Genomic DNA, 23,712 nt, shown 5'->3' with positions numbered 1-23,712 from the left:
GCTTCTTACATTGGTGAAACCGGCAGAAACCTAAGCACGCGACTGACCGAACACAAACGAGCTACGAAGAATGGTGACGTCAACAATCACATTGCTGAGCACCATTTAAAGATGAAACATCAAATTTACTGGGACTCTGCGACATGTATAACGTATTCTACTGACTACTATCAACGTCTTACTTTAAAAAGCTGGTTTACTAACTTAGAAAAAACGCCACTGAATCGTAGCCAACAGTTACCAGCGCCGTACAAACGACTCATTGACGAGATCAAGCAAAACTAACTACGAGAGAATGACAATTCGACTAACAATAGACGACTGTTTAACTGTGACAATAGGCAGATTGAAACGCACCAATTACTGATTACGAGTCTTCATAGCCAATAACATCACGGCTTAACCGACAGACGACCAATAACATCACGACGTAATTGACCAATCAAATCAATAACCAGGGTATAATACCATCAACTGACGTGATACAACTCACTTTGACTCTGAAGATGACTACCGTACAGGTTGTCGAAACGTCACTGTCAACAACAACAGTCCTATTAAGGACTACGTTCACCTGGACGATCAAACTCAACCTACTTTTGAAATGACTCCTGGGTTCAAACCTTTCACAAGTTTCAGTTTTCTGGTAAGAGCGGTTGAGACAGAGTTGGATTTTTGACGATTCTATCCTCTGTGTCTGTATCAGTGGTTTTCTCTTCACCAACATGCTCCTTGTAATACGCCTTTGACTCATCTACCAAATCAAGATTTAGATATGTATTTCCCACCATCACCATCTTCTCCAGTATCTTCGTGGCCTGATCAAAGGTTGGCCGTTCACGAGGATCTTCCTTCCAACAGTCCAACATCAGCTGAAATCTAAGACAATGATTATAAGGGGCCATGCGGTACCTGCCAAGAGGGTCAAATTGGATAGACTCCTTCTTGGAACCTTTACTTTATATTTTTTTATTGGAATGAGTGATGATGAGTGCATGCGTACAGTATGATACGCTTCCCATCTCAAATACGTTTTCATCTTATTTATCAGCATTAATATAATAAAAAACTTGTTCCTTTATAGCTAATACATTCATCTTTGTGAGGAAATTTTCCCTTACCCTTCTTATGACAAATTAAAAAAATGGCTTTGCAAAGTTTTTTTGGAAAAAACAAGTTGCATTATGGGAGATGTGAAAGTTACTTTGTAAAGCCTTCGATAAATCCAGCTTCATTCTTAAGAATTCATCCATATTCTGGGTGGAACTGTAAAGGGCAAAGAAAAAAGAAAAGGAAAATAAAAAATAAATTGTATGAGGTAAATAAACATGTCGTTTTTGTTGTTGATGGTGATGGTGTTTGTCTTCAATGATATTCGTTGTTTCTTGTTCCGTAAATATCCTATTAGCAAATAATAAGAACACGTAACCCGTGCGCATTCTATACAAAGCTTAAATTTCTCAAAGAGTCCAATATCTTTTCAGGCTTCTCTGAAGGCTCAAGTTACTTTTTCGCCGCTTTCATTGGCTAAACTATAACTGCAATCACTGATCGTATTTACCATTTAAACTCTTACTTACAGTTCGTCAGTACAAGTATCTGGCTTTTCCATTCGATATCCTGCCTTGATGAGCCCGTACAGATCTTTGTCGTTTATTCCGGGATAGGGGTTTCCACCTGAATTGTTACAGAATTGTAAGCGTAAAATGATTTAGTTTTGTAAATGTACTTACATTATTCCAGAAGTATGCTTCTGACTAGACACAAAGCTATATTCTGTTTGGTAAAGTTAGGGACTGGTCAAAAAGTATAGGGGGGGGGGGGGGGTGGGCCGGAGCATTTGGAAATGTGGTTGATAAAAAACACATGACCCACTCCCTCCCTTCGGCACAAAAATGACTGACCCACCCCTAAAGCAAGGTTGGAAATTGCATGACCCACCCCCTAGTTAAAACATGGATGTTCGGTTTTTTCGTAACAATCCATAAAACCTTGTTCTGTGCTTGACAAAGTTTGTTGATACACTGCTAGAACCAATATCAAAATCACAGAAATCATACCTTTCACTGAAAAGACGAATGTGAAAAACCGAACATTTCTTGTTTCAATGGACGTTATAAAGTCAAAAAGTATAGGGGGGGGGGGGGGGGGGGGGGTGGGCCGGAGTATTTGGAAATGTGGTTGATAAAAAACACATGATCCACCCCCTCCCTACGGCACAAAAATGACTGACCCACCCCTTAAGCAAGGTTGGAAATTGCATGACCCACCCCCTAGTTAAAACATAGATGTTCGGTTTCCTCTTAATAATCCAATAAAACCTTGTTCTGTGCGTGACAACTGAACATTTCTAGTTTCAATAGACGTTATAAGTCCTGACACAAATATACAGCAAAACGAGGGTATATTGAAATTATCTGTCACAAAGCATATGAAAATTTCTACAAAGACAACCCATTCCTACACATTACTTGCCGGAAATGCTTAGATTAATCCTCAACGAAAATTTCTTCACTTCAGTGGAAAGCACTACCTACAAAACCATGGAGCTGCAATGGGCACAAAGACAGCAGTTTTGATTCCTTTGCCAATATTTTCATGACATATATTGAAACAACAAATCTAAGCAAAACTGTACTGCTAGATGCGAGTCGCCAAGGTTTCAAATACTGCACATGGTTTATTTCGTCCAAAATGTACAGAAATACAGAAGATATAAAGAATTCGAAATCTACGTAGAGATATCAACAGGAACTACAATCAGTCAAGAAATGTTAAAACAAACCGAAAATAAGAATAATATTCACGTACCCGTTGGTGTCTCTCAAGTTTCGCAACTAGTAGTAATGATCTTACTAATCAACGATTGTTACGTCATGTCATTAGTCGTGATTATATCACGAATGAATTTCGTGTTATACCGAAACAAAAACTGTCTTTAGAACAACAGTTTGGAAATGCCACATACACGATATCTTTTCCCTATGGGACATGAGTAAACCAGACATCGAAGCCTTCATTGAACAAGCAACCTTACATCACCTAACTATCGAATTCACGGCCGAAACAGTTGACACTGAGACTGCGTTTTTAGACACGGTTGTATACAAAGGCACAAGATTCAAGGAAAAATCTATCCTTGATGCAAAGACACATTTTAAATAAACGGAAAGCTTCTTGCACACACATTTCACCTCGTGTCACCCTCCAAATGTTAAAAAAGAATTTGTCAAAGGAGAAGCCTTAAGAATCCTACGAAAAAACTCCTCAGAAACAACCTTTGAGGAAAATAATTCAAATTTAAAAAAAAAAACGCTTGACGGACGGAGGCTACCCACAATCTTTCAGGGGCACCCAACGTCAATTTTCGGAAAATATCTGTTAGAAAGACGATTTGAGATCTAGAATTTTCGAAACATTTGTTGTAAAATTTCTTGCTTGTCTGCCCCTCCTAAGATTTTCGAACATCTAAAAAAATGGTATAATTGCCCATTTTTAACGGATTTTTACCCCAAGGTCACCTAGACTTTTCGCGAGCCTTTTTTCGGCTGAAATTTTCGAAAAGGTAAGTTTTGATCCCTATAATTTTCGTATCACTAGACTTTCAGCTAGGAGATCCGAACAGATGAAAAATTTTTAGGGGATAAAAATATGCCTATATCTACTGTTTAAATACTAAAATATGGAATCTTATACAAAACCAACTATAACTTCAATAACTTTTAAAAGAACAACCAATCATTTCGTTACAAAAAAGGAAAATCGTTAAAGGACATGCTCGTCAGAGCCGAAAAAAAAAAAACGTTGACAGAGGGTTCCACGCCCGTATAAATGTGCGGCCTGTCAACCTTTGTATTTTCTCGCACAACAGGTTTGTGAGTATTTTAGCAATAATTCCAGCTGGCTGTGTTTTATATAACAAGAGTAGTCAACTGTCTCGTTAGTAGTTAGTAAAAAATAGGGTGACCCACCCCCTAAGGGTAGCTGAAAATTGCACGACCCACCCTTTGCACAAGGCTCAAAACCTCATGACCCACCCCCTCTCTGCTCCGGCCCACCCCCCCCCCCCCTATACTTTTTGACCAGTCCCTTAGTTAAAAAAACATTCGCGCTTCAATGAGATCGTCAATTTCTTTTCATTTCATTGGCATCCTACAATCTCGAAAGACTGTAATGTGGCGCTCTGTTTGGTTGTTCTCGAACAGCACCTTGTGTGGCTGAAAAGACCAATTCGGGAATGACAGTCCTTCCCGCACAGTGAGCAGATGTGGTCAAGGACTCGCTGCCTTACAGCAGCGTGCTCAAAACATAGGCTCTGTAGACCTGGATTTTGGTATTTTGCGTCAGTTTCTTGTCGGACCATACTCTCGATCTCTTGGTCAGGCTGGAAATGGTAGTAGCAGCCTTGCCGAGGCGCCTGTTTAGTTCGGAGTACAGAGCTAGAGTATCAGAGATTATCGAGCCAAAGTACCGGTAAACGAAGTCACGTAAAAACTCCAGTTCGTGCTCCAAGATTGTAATGTTTGGAGGTGAGTCCACATCCTGAGCCATGACCTACGTTTTCTTCAGGCTGATTTTTAGCTCAAAATCTTTATATGGCTTGCTGAAACGGCTCATGACTTTCTGAAGGTCTTCGACTGAGTGGGCGGTGATGGCTGCATCGTCGGCAAATAGGAGATCCCGCGGATATTTCATTTGGACTGTAGACTTTGCTATTAGTCTGGAGAGGTAGCAGAGCTTTCCGTCTGACCTGGTCTGGAAGTAGATTCCCTCTGTTGCACCCCCAAATGCTTGTTTCAGTAGGAAAGTGAAGAAAATCCCAAATAAGGTCGTGGCGAGGACGCATCCCTTCTTCACTTCACTTCGAATATTGAAGGGGTCTGATTTGAACCGTCAAAGAGCACAGTGCCCTTCAAGTCCTTGCGGAAAGATCTAATGGTGCTGAGGAGCCTGGGTGGACGGACTTCAGAGGGGCAGCTGTCTTCTTTGTTGGATCTAAGGCCTGCTTAATACTAATCATACATCTCCTTGATGTTGCCTGTATCAGCTGCTGACCGTATCTGATGGCAAAGTTTAAGCCAGTAGTCGTTTGCACACCCTCTGGCGGTCTGCTGAACTTTCACTGCACGAAAAATTGGATTTACAAAAATTTACCCCGGGGCAAATGTGGTGCAAAAAAGTGAAAACTAGTGGGAAATGAAAGGCAAAGATGGTAAATACCGCATTTGCATGACAGTTTACATGGGGTTGTAAATTCGAGGGCAACTTTGCCCTTGATTTAACCGTGGTGTGCACTTTTTTGCACCAAACTTGTAAAGAGTAAATTTGGTTCAAATCAAATTTTCGTGCGGTGTTTGCTGCGAGCGGCTCGGAGGGCCTGCGGGTTTTGTTTAGTGGGGCAGGCTTTGTATGCTGCCCGGGCTCTCCTCTTTTCCTCACTGGCTAGTATCATCTCCTCGGTGTGGGAGTCAAACCAGTCAGCAGTCTTGTTGGTCTTCCTACTGAAAATGGAGAAGGCAGCATTTTTGAAGTTTTCCCATCAATCACATGCGTTACCATTGTGCGCACCTGGAAAAGATTCCTCAAGCGCACATGCAAATTCCTCGACTTTACCTTGTTGACAGGATTTGCTCATGTTAAAGCGAGGCCTCCCCTCCTTTTTTTGTGTGATACAGTTACTTTGATGGCAATTTTGCGCTGTTGCACACCAAGGAGGGATTCCTATCGCATTCAGCACTCCGGTAACTGGTGTCTGGTGAGAATCAGGTCAAACTGGTGCCGGTGCTTAGACTTTGGGTGTCTCCAGGAGCCTATGTTGGGGCTTGTTATTGAAGAACGCGTTCCTGAAACAGAGTCTGTGATGAAGGCATAACTCTAGAAGGCCTTGGTTGTTTTCGCTCATCTTCCCAATGCCGAAATAACCCGAGCAAGTGGGCAATGACCTTTGATCAGCACCAACTCTGGCGTTGAAGTAATCGAGAATGAACAGTTAGTAGCTCTTCCTCAGTGATTCCCTTGATGGTGATTGCCAGTCCGTGGTATAATTTATCCTTCGCTTCTCCCGGGGATGACAGAATCGGGGCATAGGCATTGATCAGAGATACCAGAACCAGTGATGAGTGGAGTTGTAGTGAGAAAACTCTTTCGCTTCCATCCGCAGATGAGGTGATGGATCCCAGCAGGGTATTTCTGACCGTAAAAACGAACGCCATGTTCTCCGGTCTCATCTGGTGATTTTCCTTGCCAGAAAAAGAGGAAATTTCTTTCCATGACAGATCCTGAACCTGACAGCCTCGTCTCTAGAAAAGCGACGACGTCCATTCACAGTCTGCTTGGTTCCATATCGATGATTTCTGTCTTACGAACATGACATCAGCTTCGTCCAGGTCTTCAGAAAAGCCTGGTATTAACGTCCTGACGTTGCAAGTGCCCAGCTTTTTTATTTACAGGTATGTAAACATTACTTTCACTGACGAAAACTTACATAATTCTTAAAAAAGCAGGATAATAAATGTCTTTGATAAGTGGTAGACTGGCCACTGTATGGAGATAGAGAAGCTGGCGTTTTTAGCGGTAGCCCTTTGTCAGAGCGAATGTGGGGATTGTGGGTTGTGTTTGGCTGTTATAGGGGAGGTTGGAGCTTTGCCATGGGTGGGAACATGGCAACGTGAAAATTTATTAAGCTAAATGTAGGAGTAGTAGAGGAATCTTTAATATCTTTAAGACTAATCTTTAGTCGTCTTAATTCCGCTATGAGCAGATTTTCATGATTTAGATTTGGTTTTATCAACTGATTTGATAACTGGTAGCTAGATTGACCGCCTTAAGGAGATAGAGAAGCTGATGTTTAGAGTGTTAGACCTAGAATCTGGGGATCGTGTGTTGTGTTTGGTTTCTATAGGGAAGGTTGGAGCCTCGTCATTTGTGGGAACATGGCAACGTCAAAATTCATTAAGCTAATTTCTTGTTTTCCACGTCATCATATTGCTACCGATGACATAGCTACCCATTAGTCGCAAATCACGACTCTACACCCAGCTGTCCTCTATAACACTTACACGTCGCTTTGGGTTGTATATTCACTTTCAAAGATCGCCTCGGGTGCCATCCACTTGTATGGTATTTTTTTGCCTTTCTTCAGTTTGTAAACCTCCTGATCAACTTGTCGCATCAAACCAAAGTCAGATATTTTCACCTTTCTATCCTCACCAAGAAGTATATTTCGAGCTGCTAAATCACGATGGACAAATCCTTCACTTGACAAGAAACTCTGCGATTTGAAAGAGAAGAAAATAAATATTAGTATTCTTATATCAACTCCCCATAACGTTAGCATTAAATTCAACCTTCACTTCAACTAGGACAGTAGGCCACACGTAATTTTCATCACACTGGGAAATTTGGCTGAATTGCACCTCACTGAACACAGGAATACACTGTAATTTTCAGGGAGTTATAATAACTCCTCTAGTGGGGCTAATTTAACTCCTTACAGTGGAGTTATTTTTCGTGGAGTTACTTTAACTCCAAAAAGGAGTTTAAAGAACTCTTTTTCAGGAGTAAAAGTGACCCCAGATATTGAGGAGTTAAAATAAACCCAAAAAAGGAGTTATCCTGTACCTAAAATTTTTACTCCACTTTCAGAGTTAAATTAACTCCAAAAAGAGTAAAAACAACCCATGTAAGGAGTACAAATAACCCCATTTCGGAGTAATTTTAACTCCAGACTGGGAGTAAAAAGAACACTTTTTCAGGAGTAAAAATGACCCCAAATTCGGAGTTAAATTAGGAGTTAACATAACCCCCAAAAAGGGGTTATCCTGTACCTAAAATTTTTACTCCATTTTTGGAGTTATAATAACTCCCTAAAAATTACGGTGTACCTAACTATTGTGTAGTAATGTGATCATTTTGCGCGTGCGAGATCGTATGCTGTGAAGATTAAAAGTGAATGGTCAAATGGTGTTAAAACCTCATTTCCTTGTATTTTTCCCCTAGCAATTTCGCAAAAATAATTTTACTTGACTTTATTATGCTCCCGTTCCATAGTGAATGCGACAGTCATCAAACAAACTTGAATCGAACAGAAGGGGAAAATGTATTTCTTTTATCTGTTAAGTAGTATTTATTGCACTTGGCCCATCGGAGTTATTCCTGTATTACACGACGAATTCTGTGTGTTGGACAGAGGTGCCAAAGTGTTTTAACCTTCAAAGCTTCTCTCCTTCTCCCCCAATAAACCAAAATCATGTTAACTGAGTAAGATTTTGTTTGACTGGATCATGATTAAGATATTAAAAATCTTATTTATCCTATTTCTTGCTAAATAAATTTGCTCAATTCGGGGCTTAAACGACGCCACAATGGCCAACTCAAGAGCCAAGTCACTTCACAATCCTTGATTTAACGATCCCCTACCACTTAAAAGGAATATGTGAGAACCAAAGCTGTTTTACACATCGTATTTGCTCTCTACCCCTTCCCAAGATGTAGGAAAGATCATTTCACTGCCGGGCCAAACCACCCCCCAAAGGGCTTATTAAGGCTAAATTTACGTATTTTTTACATTTCTTTTCATTTCTCGACCAAACTTGCCAGATAGACTACGATTGTTGACCAAATTATATTAAGGTTTCGTTTGACGCAAAATGTTAAATTGTGACGTCACAAAGGCTGACGTCAACAAAATGGGTTAATGCAATTCATAATTTCAAAGTCAAACTTATATCATTTGAAAGGGCTTTAGAAGAAAAGTAAAACAGTGAAAACCGTTTCTGGATACGACACGTAAAACCTGAGTTATAAGACTTCAAAGAAATTTGATTTCACCCCCCGGAACCATACTTTTCCTTAAAAAACGATCCCTCTGACATTTTTTTCACAGTTTTTGGCAAATTAAGCTGATTTTCCGGTGACACATACCTTTTATAGTTGGCCAAAATCGTATCATTTTAGATTTTTGTTTTTTGACTCAAAAACACTAATTTAAGCAAACCAAAAAAATAATCACGTGACATTTTATGACGTCACAAAACAGTTTTCCGGGTTTTTGCGCAGTTAGGAATTTCTTTTTTCAAATTTTTCTTTTTCCTTGAGCTTTCGATAGTAAAGATGTGTTATGTGTAACTTAAACAGCAAGGGTGACTCGACAATAAAACTCTGAAATTAAGACTTATTTTAAAAGGGGGGTACCCTGTTTTTGTGCCCCGAAATTATCCAAATTCAAAATGTCATATTTCAGCGCATATTTGAGATACTGAAAAAATTGTTTCAGCTTTCAACTTCCCTTGAATAGTTTTTTCAAAAACGATATAAAAATTTGAGAAGTTTAAAGTTAAAGTTTAAAATTTACGTATGAATGACGTCAGCAAATATGACGTCATGATTTGACATTTGGTGTCATCCTATGACCAGTTTTGATTGGCCTGATGTTTCGTATTTTCAGGCCAAGTTTGGTCGGGAAAGAGTGAAAGAAAGCAAAGTTTTTTTTTAATTATTCGAAATTGTCACGTTTTGATAAGCCATTTAGGGGTGGTTTGGCCCCACCGTTTTTTTTTTTAAGTGGTTGTATTTTGCTTGGTTTTGTGCCATTCCTGTATTATGGTCACATCATTTTATTAAATAACAGCAACAAAATAAAAAGTCATCCTTATAAATTTAAAACAAATTCCAAAGACACTTTTCTCTTTCCATATAAAAACGCACTATGATAATTGAACTTCAGTCTATGAGCGGATTTAGGATGCTTGAGCTAAAACTAATAGCTTACCATCCCTTGTGCTATCTGCCAGGCAAAACAAAGAACATCTTTAGCCGAGAATTCTGGCCTATGTGAGCTGTCTTCCTTGGAACTATTTCCACGGACACAAACTGAGCTTTGTCCAACAGATTTGACATGATGATCCGCTGAACCCTTTCCTTTATCATCGTCATTTTCGAACGAAACATTTTCATAAAAATGGACATTTTGGATATCTGTTCCCATCGCCTTATCCAGCCTGGAGGAGTTATTACAGCTTTCTAGTTCTTGAGAACCATGCTTTATATCACTCTCAGTGTCTGTTGTAGTGTTGCTTTTAGGCAGTTTGGACTCATCTGTTATGCAAGGCTGGTTTGTCATACTATCCGCTGCAGGGTGTTTACCGCAGTCGTCATCATAGAACCTCCGATAATTTTTCTGTTGAAAGAATTGGGAGAAAATTAAAAAAAAATGAGCTCTTACGGTACTTTTACCGTGATTTCAAAGTGGTTGCCCTACATAACCCGTACGATGAAGATTGCAATATTTCTCTAACTGTTATGGTATTCTGATTCATAAAATCCCGTCAGCCATATTTATCAGTAAAGGGAGTGGGAGACATCGCACAAGACTGGACTGTCCTAGTTCTAAAAATTTTATGTACAGTTCTACGTTTTGAATACGTTCCAGTAGAACATATTTAACAATTAATGAATGAGGCTGAGTATCTTTTGATGAATTATTATTCATTCAAAATATTTCCCCGATTCTGATTGGCTAAAAGCACACGCATAATTCACCATAACCAGCTACTGATGACCAAATTTGGAAGAATTTTGCGTTTAATGAACCGATGACGTCAAAAATGCAGCTTTCTTGCAGGTTAATGTACCGTTAACCGAGAAAATCTGGAGACGAGGTTGAGTTGTTCTGGTTGTGAAAACAAAAATGACGGACATTTCACTTGTTTCAAGAGTAAGATCTAGGCGAAATATTAGCTGCAAACATAGCAAGAACAGCAAGAAGACAACTCAAAGGGCGACTTCTGTTATTTGGAGAATATTTGCGAAGTTGAACAACCCTAAACGTGCACTATCGAAAATGAACTTAGTTCGATGGGTGGATGGAGGTAAGCATGTTTTTGCTTGTTTTTAAATTAGGAATTATTTTGAATGAGTATTAAAAAATTACTGAATTCGGCTTTCGAATCATATCAAGAATTATGGAGATCTCGGAAGGTGTTATCCGCCTCGGCTAAAGGGCTCGACGGATAATACCCTCCTCGATCTTCATAATTCTTCAAAAGATACTCAGCCTGAATTCATTAATTGTTAATTATGGAGATCGAGGAGGGTGCTATCCGTCGAAGCCGTAGGCCGAGGCGGATAACACCTTCCTCGATCTCCATAATTCTTCATATGATACGAAAGCCGAATTCAATAATTACTTTATTATTCATTCAAAATAATTCCTAGTTTAAAAACATAGCTAAAACAAGCTTACCTCCATCGATGTTGAGTTCATCTTCGATAGTGCGCGTTGAGGGTTGTTCAGCTCCACAAATATTCTCCAAATAGCAAACGTTGCCCTACGAGTTATCTTCTTGCTGTTCTTGCCATGTTTTTAGCTATTTTTTCGCCTAGTTCTTACTCTTGAGACGAGTGAAATGTCCGCCATTTTTGTTTTCACCATCAAAACAACTCAACCTCGTCCTCAGGTCTTCTCGGTTAACGGTGCATTAACCTGCAAGAACGCTGCACTTTTGACGTCATCGGTTCATTAAACGCAAAATTCTTTCAAATTTGGTCACCAGTAGCTGGTTATGGTGGATTATGCGTGTGCTTTTAGCCAATCAGAATCTGGGAAATATTTTGAATGAATAATAATCATAATTAATTCTCGACTTGCGTTGGCCCAGCTTACTCTCACCTTTTTTCTCTTGTTTATCAGCCAATGTCGCAGATCTCCATACGGGACATACTCTAGCAGCAGAAAGATTGGGTCATTGTTAACCCAGCAACCTAACATGCTCACAACATTCTTGTGATACCCAATTGATTTCATGATCTCAATTTCTTGCAGAAGCTGTTCTTTGGCGTCTTCATCTGTTTTGTCTAATGATGAAAAAGGTACAATTTCTATTCCATTACATATTTCCTATATAAGAATCTGATTTATTTATAAAGGAATCTTTGACTGCCAATCGAGACAAAACAAGCATGTAAGGAACAATCATTCTGCATGTCTGGCCTTTCATTTTTTCCGGGAAAAAATCATAACAAAGAAAATGACATCATCTTTTAATTAAATTAAAACTAAACTACTCCGAACTCAACATTTTTTCCCGCAACATCCTTTCTTCGCTAACAAAGCTCAATAATTCGATGGTTCAATCGCCAGTAGAATCAATCTACAGTGAATTAAAAGGGCACAAGCACGATTAGCAGGAATCTCTCGAAATCAGATTGTCACTCAGTTGCACGTGGATGTAGACGTTTGTTCTGTTTTTTGTTCTGTTTTTGTTTTTGTTTTTTAAATCCGCAAAAGGCTTTAACATCTGAAATAACAACATGACTATGACCTAAATCCAAAGTCCGTATATTGTTTCCTTATGTTTTGGCACTGAAAGTAATAACACTACTCTTTTTTTTATGTTTTTGGTTGGTTATTTTTGCTTTTTTTCTATAGCAGCGCAAAGACACTGCTTGGTTAATATACTGCCAGCGTTTGATTTCAGGAACATCGAGAATCCATCATTTAGACGCAAGAGGTGAAATTGAACTCACCTTCTAAGACTTTAACGGCTACAGTCCGACCTTCTTTGAAGTCAACCGTCTGCGTCCTACATTTGTAAAACACCTCGATTCCTGGTGACTCTCTGTAAATGCCTCTGAATACTTTTCCAAATGCACCGCGGCCAATCTCCTCCTTAAATTCTACTTGCTCAGGTAATACTTCCCATCGCAGGAGGGGAATAATGGTTGACTTTGACCTACGTTAAAGAACGTACTCGTTAAAGGTTAAAACTGAACGGAACTAATCGTGAAATTAAACGGCCATAGCATTTGTATGTTTACCGTAATGATTCGATTTAGCGCCCTCGTTCCAAATAGCGCCCCCTCTCTAATCAACGCCCCACATCAGATGTGTCCTAGTCTGTTAATAAGCGTCCCTATTCTAGTAATAAGCGCCCCCCTACTGTGTAAGCACCCTCATTCTAATGAGCACTCTTGCTCTGATAAGTTCCTCCATAACTTGCGGTGATATCATTGTTAGAGTACATGTACACTGAGATCAGGTAGTACATCAAGCCATAAGCAAATCACGCGAAAATTGTCCCTGACTGAATAACCGAATCGGACGTATAAGATACTGCAACCGAAAGCCTTGTTATTGACGAAAGTCACACTTAAGCTATTATCTTTGAATAGACAAGTGACATTCAAAAAATTTCCTACCATTAGTTAATGAATAGTCACCGTATATACTTATTACTTTCACAGTTTCTGTTATTTTCCTTTTGAAATACAATAAACGCCCGCTAACAAGAACCTGTGGATTAAGAACCTCCTGGCAGAAATTTCACACTTTAATACCCCAAAATACAAGAACCTGTTTAGCAAGATCAAGCAGGTTCTTTCATGCGGGTTACAGTTAAATTATGATAAACAATTTAACAAACGAGTGTAACTTTGAGTTGTAAATTTAAGTAGGTCAACAAGAACATACTGTATTGAACTGCATATAAATTCGGTAATAATCGGTTGCCAAGGTTATAATTGGCGGGCAATAGCTATAGCCTTTTCACTAATGCAACATTATAACAAACTTCTTTGGATTCAGGACATTTATCGACTTTGTAGCTTCTAGGTTTTTACAATTCTCTCTGGTAAATTGATGCTACACGTACCCACTTTTAAATCAGCCAGAAAACCAGCTGCTTAATGCAAACTAATGCTGACGTAACTCTAATCTGATTGGTTAAATGAGACTCATGATCATTGCATGAAACCTTCTAGATAATTGCTCTGTCAAAATGGTTTTTCTGCCAAAGTTTTCAGTATTAAGCTTAAGTCAACCGGCCAATACAAAACAAGGGGAACAATATAAAAACTACAAGGTATTTACTCATTTACAAACTTTTCATAATAACAGATAGAAAAGTACTAAAATTACAGTTTGGAGATCCTGACTCGTTGTCTATTTCGTAGAGGTGTGTAGCTTCTTCTCCGAATGTGATTGGCTAAATGTTCTTATGAATTAACAATGCGGTAATTTCGATTCCAAAAACACAACCTTACGAGTCTGATTACAACACGGGTAGCTAACAACCTTCTTACAGTTCATTATATTTACAGCTTGAAGAATCAATACAATGATGTGACGAGGAATTATCTTAACTATTATTATTTAAATACTTTTCATGGAGTTGGTATCAGTTGATCATAAATTACAATTTCCATTGCTTGCTTTTTTATTGTTTAACAGTAACATCTATTTACAGTTGTGAGTAAATAAAAATGTTATATATTTTTCTGGTAATCAACAATCTATTATCTCCTCCATAGAAATTAAGAACCTAACTGAGAACCTACTTAGCCTAAATTGCCATAAGTACCCCGAATTACAAGAACCTATTTTACCAGACTTTAAAAAATGTTGGTTCTTATTAGCGGGTGTTTACTGTATATGTTGGTTTTGAAGTATGGTAATTTATGGTAATGAGTTTAAAGCAAAGGGAAATAAAAATTGAACCAAGGATAAAATTGAACCACAAAAAAAATATATATCAAAGCGTTGTTGCGCACATTCGGCTGTTTGAGGTTGCGAGGGTCGTCAGAGGTAAAAGACGACTGCAGAGTTGAGTCAGATTTTTCATGCAATAAATAGGAGAAAAATTGCAATTAAGGTTAATGTCACGGTCTAACAAATTACCTTCTCGGTCTTGAGTAAAGCGCTTGTTGCTTATTTTTCTGTGCTTTTCTTCGAAGCCAGAACACCATTAGAAAGACAACCAAAAGGAAGACAGCGACTCCTGCCACCAGACCGGCATACTGCAAAGCAGACAGGCTTATTCCATCTCCTGAAAGCATAACAAAAAAGAAGCATTACATGAAAACCTAAAGTCCGGCCCCGGGGAGCTGGTATGTATCTTTTCATCCAGTCTTGCGTTCTGATCATCTACCGGACTTTCGACTGTCGACCAACTATGGTAGACTGCATTATTATGAATACGTTAGTAGAGTAAGACTTTAAGTTTAAAGGAGTTTAATTTTACTTTATGCATAGGTTATTCGCCCAGGCTTACTTCTATTCGGAAATTCAAGACATTTTCGATTCCTTTGTTGCACAACCTTTCAGTGAATATTTTGATAGATTTAACTTTAAGGTGTTTCGATATAGTTTTTCAGAGGCCATATTTTTCAATCGCCTTAAAAGTGGATTTTCCTTGTCCGATCGCTGTAAAATTTTCACCAGTAATTGGCTATGGATTGAAATTTGTGAAAATAGAGTTTTAAATAACATTGATATTACTATGAAAACAATGAATAAAAAACTTTGAAATTGATAAAAGCCAAATTTTGTGTGATCGAGACCGAGCTACTGAAAATCCAACACTGGGAACTTAAAGTTTGGTGTTGAGCATATAATCTCCGTAAGACGTAAAAAATTCTGCATGTTTGAATTCGACCAAAAGGAAAATATATTTCAAACCTTAAATTTTCAATAGCCGTGATAGATTATTTAATAAAAACGTTATAAATGACTCAAATTATTCTTAAGTAACGTCAGAATGCTGCTAATATCATATTTGATGTTAGGAAATTTTGGTGTATTTTCGTTCTTGCGATCTTGAAAACTAACCCGTTTTCTCACCACTTGTATAAGTGCAACTTCATTCAAAATTTGGACTTTTAGCGCTTTTTTGTATATCTCTGAAACGACCTGAACGAATTTTTTTAAAATCTCTTCACATAATCTTCATAATGTATATAATAAAGTGTGAAACTTTCATTGAGAGTGATTAACTGCAACATCTTAAAATTTCCATACAAACCTATCCTACGAACCTGTCAAAAATGTGCGTTACAACATTCACTGTTTTGACGTTATACTAATTTTTCCAAAACAATGCGCACTATACACACCTCCATGACCAGTACATTTTAGTTTGAATTTATCGCATCTTTTGAATGTAAAACATTGACAATACTCACACTGAAATGTTCTAGTCATGGATATATGTATTGTCCGCATTCAGATTTGGAAAAATTAGCATAACGTTAAAACATAAATATATTTCCGTTTTAGTCGAATTCAAACATACAGAATGTTTTACTTCTTGCAGAGGATATTTGCTAAACACCAAACTTTAAGTTTTTAGTGTTAGATTTTCAGTAGCTAGTCTAAATCCCGCAAAATAAGGCGTTATCAATTTCAAAGTTTTTCGTTTATTGTTGTCATAGTAATATCGATTTTACTAAAACCTATATTTTGACAAATTTCAATCTATAGTCAACCACTGGTGAAAATTTTATAGCGATCAGACAGGGATAAAATCACTTTTAAAGCGATTGAAAAATATCGGTATGGCCTCTGAAAAACTATATCGAAACACTTTAAGTCACACTCTAACCTGAATTTGTTGTAATTTCCAGTGTTTTTGATCTGTTACTTTCTCCCAACTCATTCCAGGCAGACACTTCGATCATATATCGCGAGTTACATTTTAACGTCAGAATGAACACATTCTCTTTGAGATCACTTATATCTTGCATGTAGATATGTTGCTTGTCTTCATAACTCAGTCTGTAGTAAACTAAGTACTTGGTCAGCGGACATCCGTTATCAGCAGGGGTGCTCCATGTAAGGCTGACGTCGCAGCTTAATGTTTTGGTTTTCTCCTTCTGTATAGTAGGAGGTAATGGTACGCCTGTAATTGGTCAGGTTAAAGAGAGTTAATTAGCGGTTCCCCTAAGAGAAATGAAACGAGACCAGAAAAAGAGAGAACTGATTTAGGGAATTTCGCTATTCATTTAGATAAGTTACTTAACCCAATTAAATGAAATTAATTGGAATTAAACGCTTTGGAAACGGGGACAGATGCCTAGATTAGCAGACTGAGAATCTTGAAACATAAGTTCATGAATTGGTAAAAAGGACCTTTCGAAACCTCGACGACCCTGCAGTGAAGTTCATGTGAAAAAAATTTGAATTTTCACAGGGATTTCACAGAGTTTTCACATAGGTTTTCACATATTATTTCACAGAGATGTGAAATGATATGTGAAATAATCATGTGAAATACCTGTGAAACGGGCTCCACGTTCTCACGTAGTATTTCACAGGCTGTGATGTGAGATACCATGTGAAAAGCATGTGAAACACAGCTCACAAGGATAGATTAACCTTCCTGTGAAAATAGCTGTGAAATTTTCTTACCATGTGAAAGACCATGTGAAATGGGTGTGATCTGTGAGAAACCATGTGAAATGATTATGTGAAGCTGAAAACGCCCTGAGAAAGGTTAAAGAAATATATTAAATATATATCAAAATATAATGAAGTACACTTATTAGTGAGAATAGATACATTTTAATAAAATATCTACATGCATAAAGCAACAATCATGTATATGTTAGAGGTCAAAATTAAATTTTGCGCTAAATTAAGGAACTTTATTCCTAATGATTAAGACAAAATCGCGTTCATGTTAGGGTGTGAACAGCAAACAACAACCACAAAATATATGTGCTGGGTTTGACTAGAACCCTCCGCTACAAAATTTCTAATGCTTAATTAAACGTTGACATTAAAGTGTTCTTACAAGGTTCATGGACTTTTCATGGCATTGTAATGACCCATAAGGGCACCGCATGTCTCGCATGTTTAAACAGGGTACATCCTCTTTTGAGCTCTTCTCATGACCTTGAACAGTTTTCCATGACCTTATAAGTTTAGCTGTCACTTTCGAAAGTTTTCATTTTGATTCAGGATATTTTTTGACATAACTCAGTTTAACAGTTATCCACTGTTGTTTGCCAAAATATGTGCCATTCATGGAGATAACTAAAGAGACAAAGGGTTTCCAAAGTTCGTTGGAAATTGCGGTCGTTCACCATGAACTTGGCAATTTCATTACGTAGTTGTCAATCAAAATGCGAACTGAATCAATTCATAGTGTTTATTTACATGAATCAAACTACTGGCAAATTTCCACAATATGCTGATTAGCCTGCGAAAACAGCCGTTTCTCCTTACTCTTCGCCACAGGGGACGTTTCGCGAGGAGGAACGTCTGGGTCTCAGCGTGTCCGGAATTCGGTCAGGAGCGCTGATTGGTCGACGGAGTAGTTACATTGTTTTAGGTATTGTTTACGAATGACAGACAAAAGACAAAAGGCTACAAAGGTCAAATGTAAACGCGACGAATCTCTAAAAAACAATCAATATTAGAGAAATATAGTCTCTGTAGAAGAAGCATTTGAGTTTTTCTGGAGCTCGTTCGCAGATGAGCACAACACTTTGCCAAAATCGACCAGGAGAAACGTAAATTTGAACATATTTGCATTTGGATCCCCATGACTATTATTATGTAAACATTGATTTATGTCATCAGTATGGAACTTTTTATCTTGTTGAATACAAAACTCTCTTTATTCTGGCATCTTAAATCTGTTTTGTTCTAAATACCTATCCCAGAAAATTTGGTAATCACGTGACCGTACACCGACTGACCGACCGCCCGAGCGACCGTCCGTCCGTCCGCACCACAGGAAAACCAATGTTTACTTTCACACTTTCTAAGTACTAGGCATAAATAGATTGTGCTCGGCAACTTTTGAGCAACTTTTAGCGTTTTCAGCAACTCTTTGTACTGCGAGCAACCTACAGCAACTTTTGCCTTCCTTGCCAACTTTTGAGTCAACAAATAGTTAAAAACTGACCAAATCATTAAAAAGGTCTTTATTAAAAGGTTTTTATTAAAATTGGTCAAGACTAAGGATATCGTACGTTCTTACAAATAATTTATTGCGTTCGAGTTACGAGAACGCAACCCCTAATTTGTATTGGGTGATCTGTGCATTATTAGGTGTTCTGTGCAATAAATAAGGGAGGTTTTTTCGAGATTGCATTCGTCGTCGTCGACACACATTTCCCTCGCTTTGAGGCGCTTGCTTACGTTTTGCCTCACTTTGACGCACTAACTCACTTGGTGATTCGTGTGTCCTCGGCGTTCATCTTTCAGACGTTTGCTGAGGTCTGCTATTCTGTCTTCGTAAATCGTTCATCTTTTAAAAGTGCGCTGAATCTTTGTAAAGCGTACATATCTCAGAGTGTGCTGAAGGTCTACTATCGATCTGTGTTTACTGAATCTTCCTAAGCGTTCCATCTTTCAAAAGTGTGCTGAAAGTTTACACCCTGAGTAAAATTTTGCTTTGGATTAAGCCCTCATACCTTTCTTTGGAAAATGCGTGCTACTCCTGGTGCATGCATCAAACCGGGTTGTTTAGCTCGGCGTCCGTTGTACCACAAAGTAAATTTACCGGCGAGCTGTAAAGCTCAGCATCTGTTGTGCCACAAAGTAAATCTGCTGAGGTGTGTAGCTAGGCGGCCGTAGTGCCACAGAGTAAATCTACCGCGAGTTGTGTAGCTCGGCGGCACCATTTCATCATGACTTGTAATATTTTCGGCACTGTACAAACGAACATTTTTATAGCTCTATGTTATTTATTCGGAAAAACGTGACCAGCCCACAGTAGCGCTACGCAAGCCACTGAAATCAATACACTCGACCAAATTACTGGAAAAGTTATTGGCGTGAGCCGCACACACATTCCAGTGAAGGCTTTGATGATTCCCTTGAAACGAGTGGAAAATTGAGAGGTGTAGTGTAAGTGAACCAGTGTTCAAACACAATCATTGTGTCGTGGCATTCACCAAAAAAATGTGGTCTTGGCTCGTTCTTTAATACCATCACAAGTTAAGAAGACTTGCCAGTAACGGTTTCCGGCATTTTACAGTAAATTTCAGTAATTGTCCACATGTGGAATCCCCAATATCAAATAAAATTAATGATCACTTCTAAAACTTTGTCAACTGTTTGCTTTTTAACAGTACCTGGGCCGGGTTGTTCAAAGCTGGGTTCAGACAACCCAGGCGAAAAGGTTTAGTGCGAAATTTGAACTCAGATGTGAAAGCCTCATTTTGCAACAAGTTGATGATTGGACGCTCTTAAAAATAACTGAGAAAATTATCCAAAGAAATGTTTTTAACCAAAGAAAAAGATACCCGGGTTAAGCGCTGATCGGCCTTCGAACAACTGCGCCCTGTATAACATCTATTGTGCCAGTAAAACAAAAAGTTGTTTCTACACGCCCGAAGCACTCCGGCCAGTGTCTCCTCAAATAACAAGCACTTAAGACGAACCATACGATATCACGCTGATTACTAGCCTTCAAAACCTTTCCACCATGATACACAATTTAAATCGTGGTTTCGCTGTACGCAACCCTTACGTTCAAAATATGCCATAATCATAGCACCATCCACCCTTTTCCCTCACTGCTACCTGTACGCCTAGCAAACATATAGAACGCACTCTCCTGAGCTGCGATTACTCCTAGTGTCTATGTTTATGTTTATGTCTATGGCCCTGCACTATTAAGATTTTGATTTCAAACTAATCCCGGACGCTAAAATTCCGCCAGTTATTTAGAAATACAGGTGGGGAAGACTTTTTCTTACCAAGGTCACACGCTACGTCCAATTTTTATGCTCTGATTGGTCAAAACTTGACAGGTGAGTTCATGTGGAAAATTTATGCAGCATCTTGAAACTTGTTTACTTTGACAGGTGAAGCTGCCAGAGTTTTGTGTTAACTTGTGATGTTTTTAACTGTTTTTTTCCACTGGATGTACAAAATAAAATACAGCTGCTATCAAGAGTCTTCTGTTATTCATGGCTAGTTTGCTCATTGTGTTTTTGGTTGAGAGATATGTCGCTTGTCAAAGTCGGAAATCCGATTTCGGATGGCATCGTTTTGGTTTTTCACCTTGCTTAATGCGTAAGAGACACTAGGCGTAACTATTGATTGTGGTCTGAATTTTAATTTGCATAATAGTAATGTTTGTAAGAAAGCTAGCCAGAGAATAGGTGTTATAATGAGGCTGAGGAATCTAATACCAAATGAGGCCAAATTACATCTCTTTGAGGCAGCTATTCTCCCACATTTAACATTGCCACTTAGTGTGGCACTTTTGTAGAGCCTCGGAAACCCGTAGATTGGAGAGACTACAGGAGCGTGGACTGCGGGCTGTATTTAAAGATAAGAAGTCTAGCTACCAACAGCTGTTAGTGAAGCAAAGTTACCATAGTTGTACAATAGGAGACTACAGGACATATGTATTCTAATGTATAAGGTTAAACATAATTTGTGCCCGCGGACTATTTGTGACGTGTTTCTGACCAACAGCCTCACTTACAATTTACGGCAGAAAGATTTTTATCAACCTAGTTTTAACACAATTACGCACGGAAAACACTCACTTCGATACCTAGGTCCAAGACTTTGGAGCCAGATACCAAGCAAGGACAGATCAGCTGCCAGTCTTAAGCAGTTTAAGACCCGGATACGCAGTCTTGATTTAAGTAACCTTTTAGGTGGATCTAATGGCTGCTACCTTTGCAATTCGTAATTTTAACTTTTCTTAATTACGATTTTAATCACAAGATTTTAGAATTTTGGTAAGTATAAATGGAGTTTTTGTAGTATGTATATTCGTGAGTTATCATTAGTAGTTTTACTTCTAATTAACAAATAGATTCCATGTTGCCGTGCGTCTGTTCAGTAATAGATCACAGATGACGTCAAAATGTCGTAAAAACAAAGAAGTGGCACAAGAGCCGCAGGCGAGTGTGTCACTGTTGTTTTTACCACATTTTGACATCCTCTGTGATCTATTACTGAACAGACCCAAGGCAACATGGAATCTATTTGTTTTATACAATGATCAGAAAAGAAAAAGACCGATACACATACCTGCCTCGGACCGCTTCACCTTTTGAGGATTTGTGCTAGTTTAGGCATTTTTTAAGTCCCAAACCCAACTTTTCATCTTAGCTTCTTCTTTATCTTACTTGTGTACAGTTTCTTCGAAAAGTTTTGCACCGTCTTTTCTTGCTCAAAGAAGAATAATAGCGAAAACATTTTGCAAAACAGCGAGTCTCTCGTAGCGAACACACACGATGGCAACTGTTGTGAAGATTTCTTGTAGTTTAGGCATTGTCAAGTAGTCAATAGCTTTTTTGGTCTCCGTTTCTCCATTTTTCTTCTTTGTAAATAGCTCCTGCTAAACTTTTTCCGAAGCTTTCACTTGCCTCAATCCGAAATAATCTCACAAACATTTTCAAAACCGCGTGCCACGTTGAACAAAACAAAGAAAACAAGTTTCCCGTGACGTCATCCATGTATCTGTACTCTAATAGATCATGGGCAACGACCAATCACAGTGTGCGTAGCATTCACATCATTGTATAACTCTTAGTAGATTCTAGTTTCGACTCTATATTGATTCGTTTTGTATTTTTAGGTGTCCCCTATTAGCAGTGGGGAATCCCCTCTGCTAGATTTTTGTTTGACACGTTCATAAAGTCATTATTAAGTCATTGTTAACAAACCTTTACCTTCCACAATCCAACTGACTTATCGTTCTCCAACTTGATTGGAAGAACGCTTCATATGAACCACAAAACAAATGAACTATCCGCCTTTAAAATAATGTCGATTTCGGGTGCAAAATATATAAACTCCTGTTGGAAAGTCCGCGTGAATTTGAATTGATCCAACGGAACTTCATTTTTCGCTTTTCTATTGGATCAAAAGGCGCACGTGACGACTGGAGCCACTTAGTGGGAGACTGTTAACCAGTAAGTTAAACATCAAACATGGAAACATGGCGGGTAATCCGTTCAGTGATCGAGTTTAGTGAGTCTAAAAAGGAGTCGTTTTAAGGTCTCGGTAAAGGAAAACGAGGTGCCCACAAAAAAAAATTCTAGTCGCGAGAGTATTTTCGCTACAAAGGCAAGTTATATATCAAATTAAAGCTAAAAGACTAAATTACCTTATAATAGATTTTATTTCATCGAATTTCAAAAGGCGCTTAAGTTTCTTGCTCTCGAACTCAGAGGTATCGAGTTTACTGCTGAAGCTCCAGCCCTTTCGCGTTGTTAAATATTTACTTCCTTTTTATTGCATCTGATTGACAGATAAAAGACCTAAAAAAGGGTGTGAGGAAATTTGCATATGTCTCGTATTAGCGGAATTATTGCATTTCAAACTAAAAAGTCGAATCTCGAGCGCGATATACGCAAAGAAACTGACATAAAATGAGTTACAAAGGGAAATCGGAAATTTCCACACACCCATTTTTAGGTCTTTTATCTGTCAATAAGATGCAATAAAAAGGAAGTGAATATTTAACAACGCGAAAGAGCTGGAGCTTCAGCAGTAAACTCGATACCTCTGAGGTCGAGAGCAAAAAAATTAAGCGCCTTTTGAAATTCGATGAAATAAAATCTTTTATAAGGTAATTTAGTCTTTTAGCTTTTATACTACTACATGAGAAATTTCTGCAATTTGATTGGCTTAGAGCAGTGGTATTTCAGCTTAATTTGAAATACCTACATGTGAAAATTACAAACCTTTTGCAGGTAGTAGTATAAACAAATAATAGCATAATTTGCACGTGATATTTGGCATAAATACAATCGTGATATTTCAAAACTGTCTCAAATTTCACTCGCCTAACGGCTCGTGAAATTACGTATAACAATTTTGAAATATCACTACAAATCGTGCTATTACCTATACTAATTTGATGTAAAACTTGCCTTTGTAGCGAAAATACTCGCACGACTAGAATTTTTTTCTGTGGGAACCTCGTTTAAGAGCTGAATGAAGTATTCCAGGAC

General features: G+C 38.3%; 1 pseudogene; it reads right to left on the bottom strand.

Annotated features, from left to right (window-relative positions):
• Window positions 1-635: 635 nt before the first annotated feature.
• Window positions 636-23,712, bottom strand: part of LOC140938295 (uncharacterized) — a 43,312-nt pseudogene continuing 20,235 nt past the window's right edge.

Source organism: Porites lutea, chromosome 5 (assembly GCF_958299795.1).
Source record: "Porites lutea chromosome 5, jaPorLute2.1, whole genome shotgun sequence".
Taxonomy (NCBI): Eukaryota; Metazoa; Cnidaria; class Anthozoa; order Scleractinia; family Poritidae; genus Porites; species Porites lutea.
This window is presented reverse-complemented; position numbering and strand designations above follow the sequence as displayed.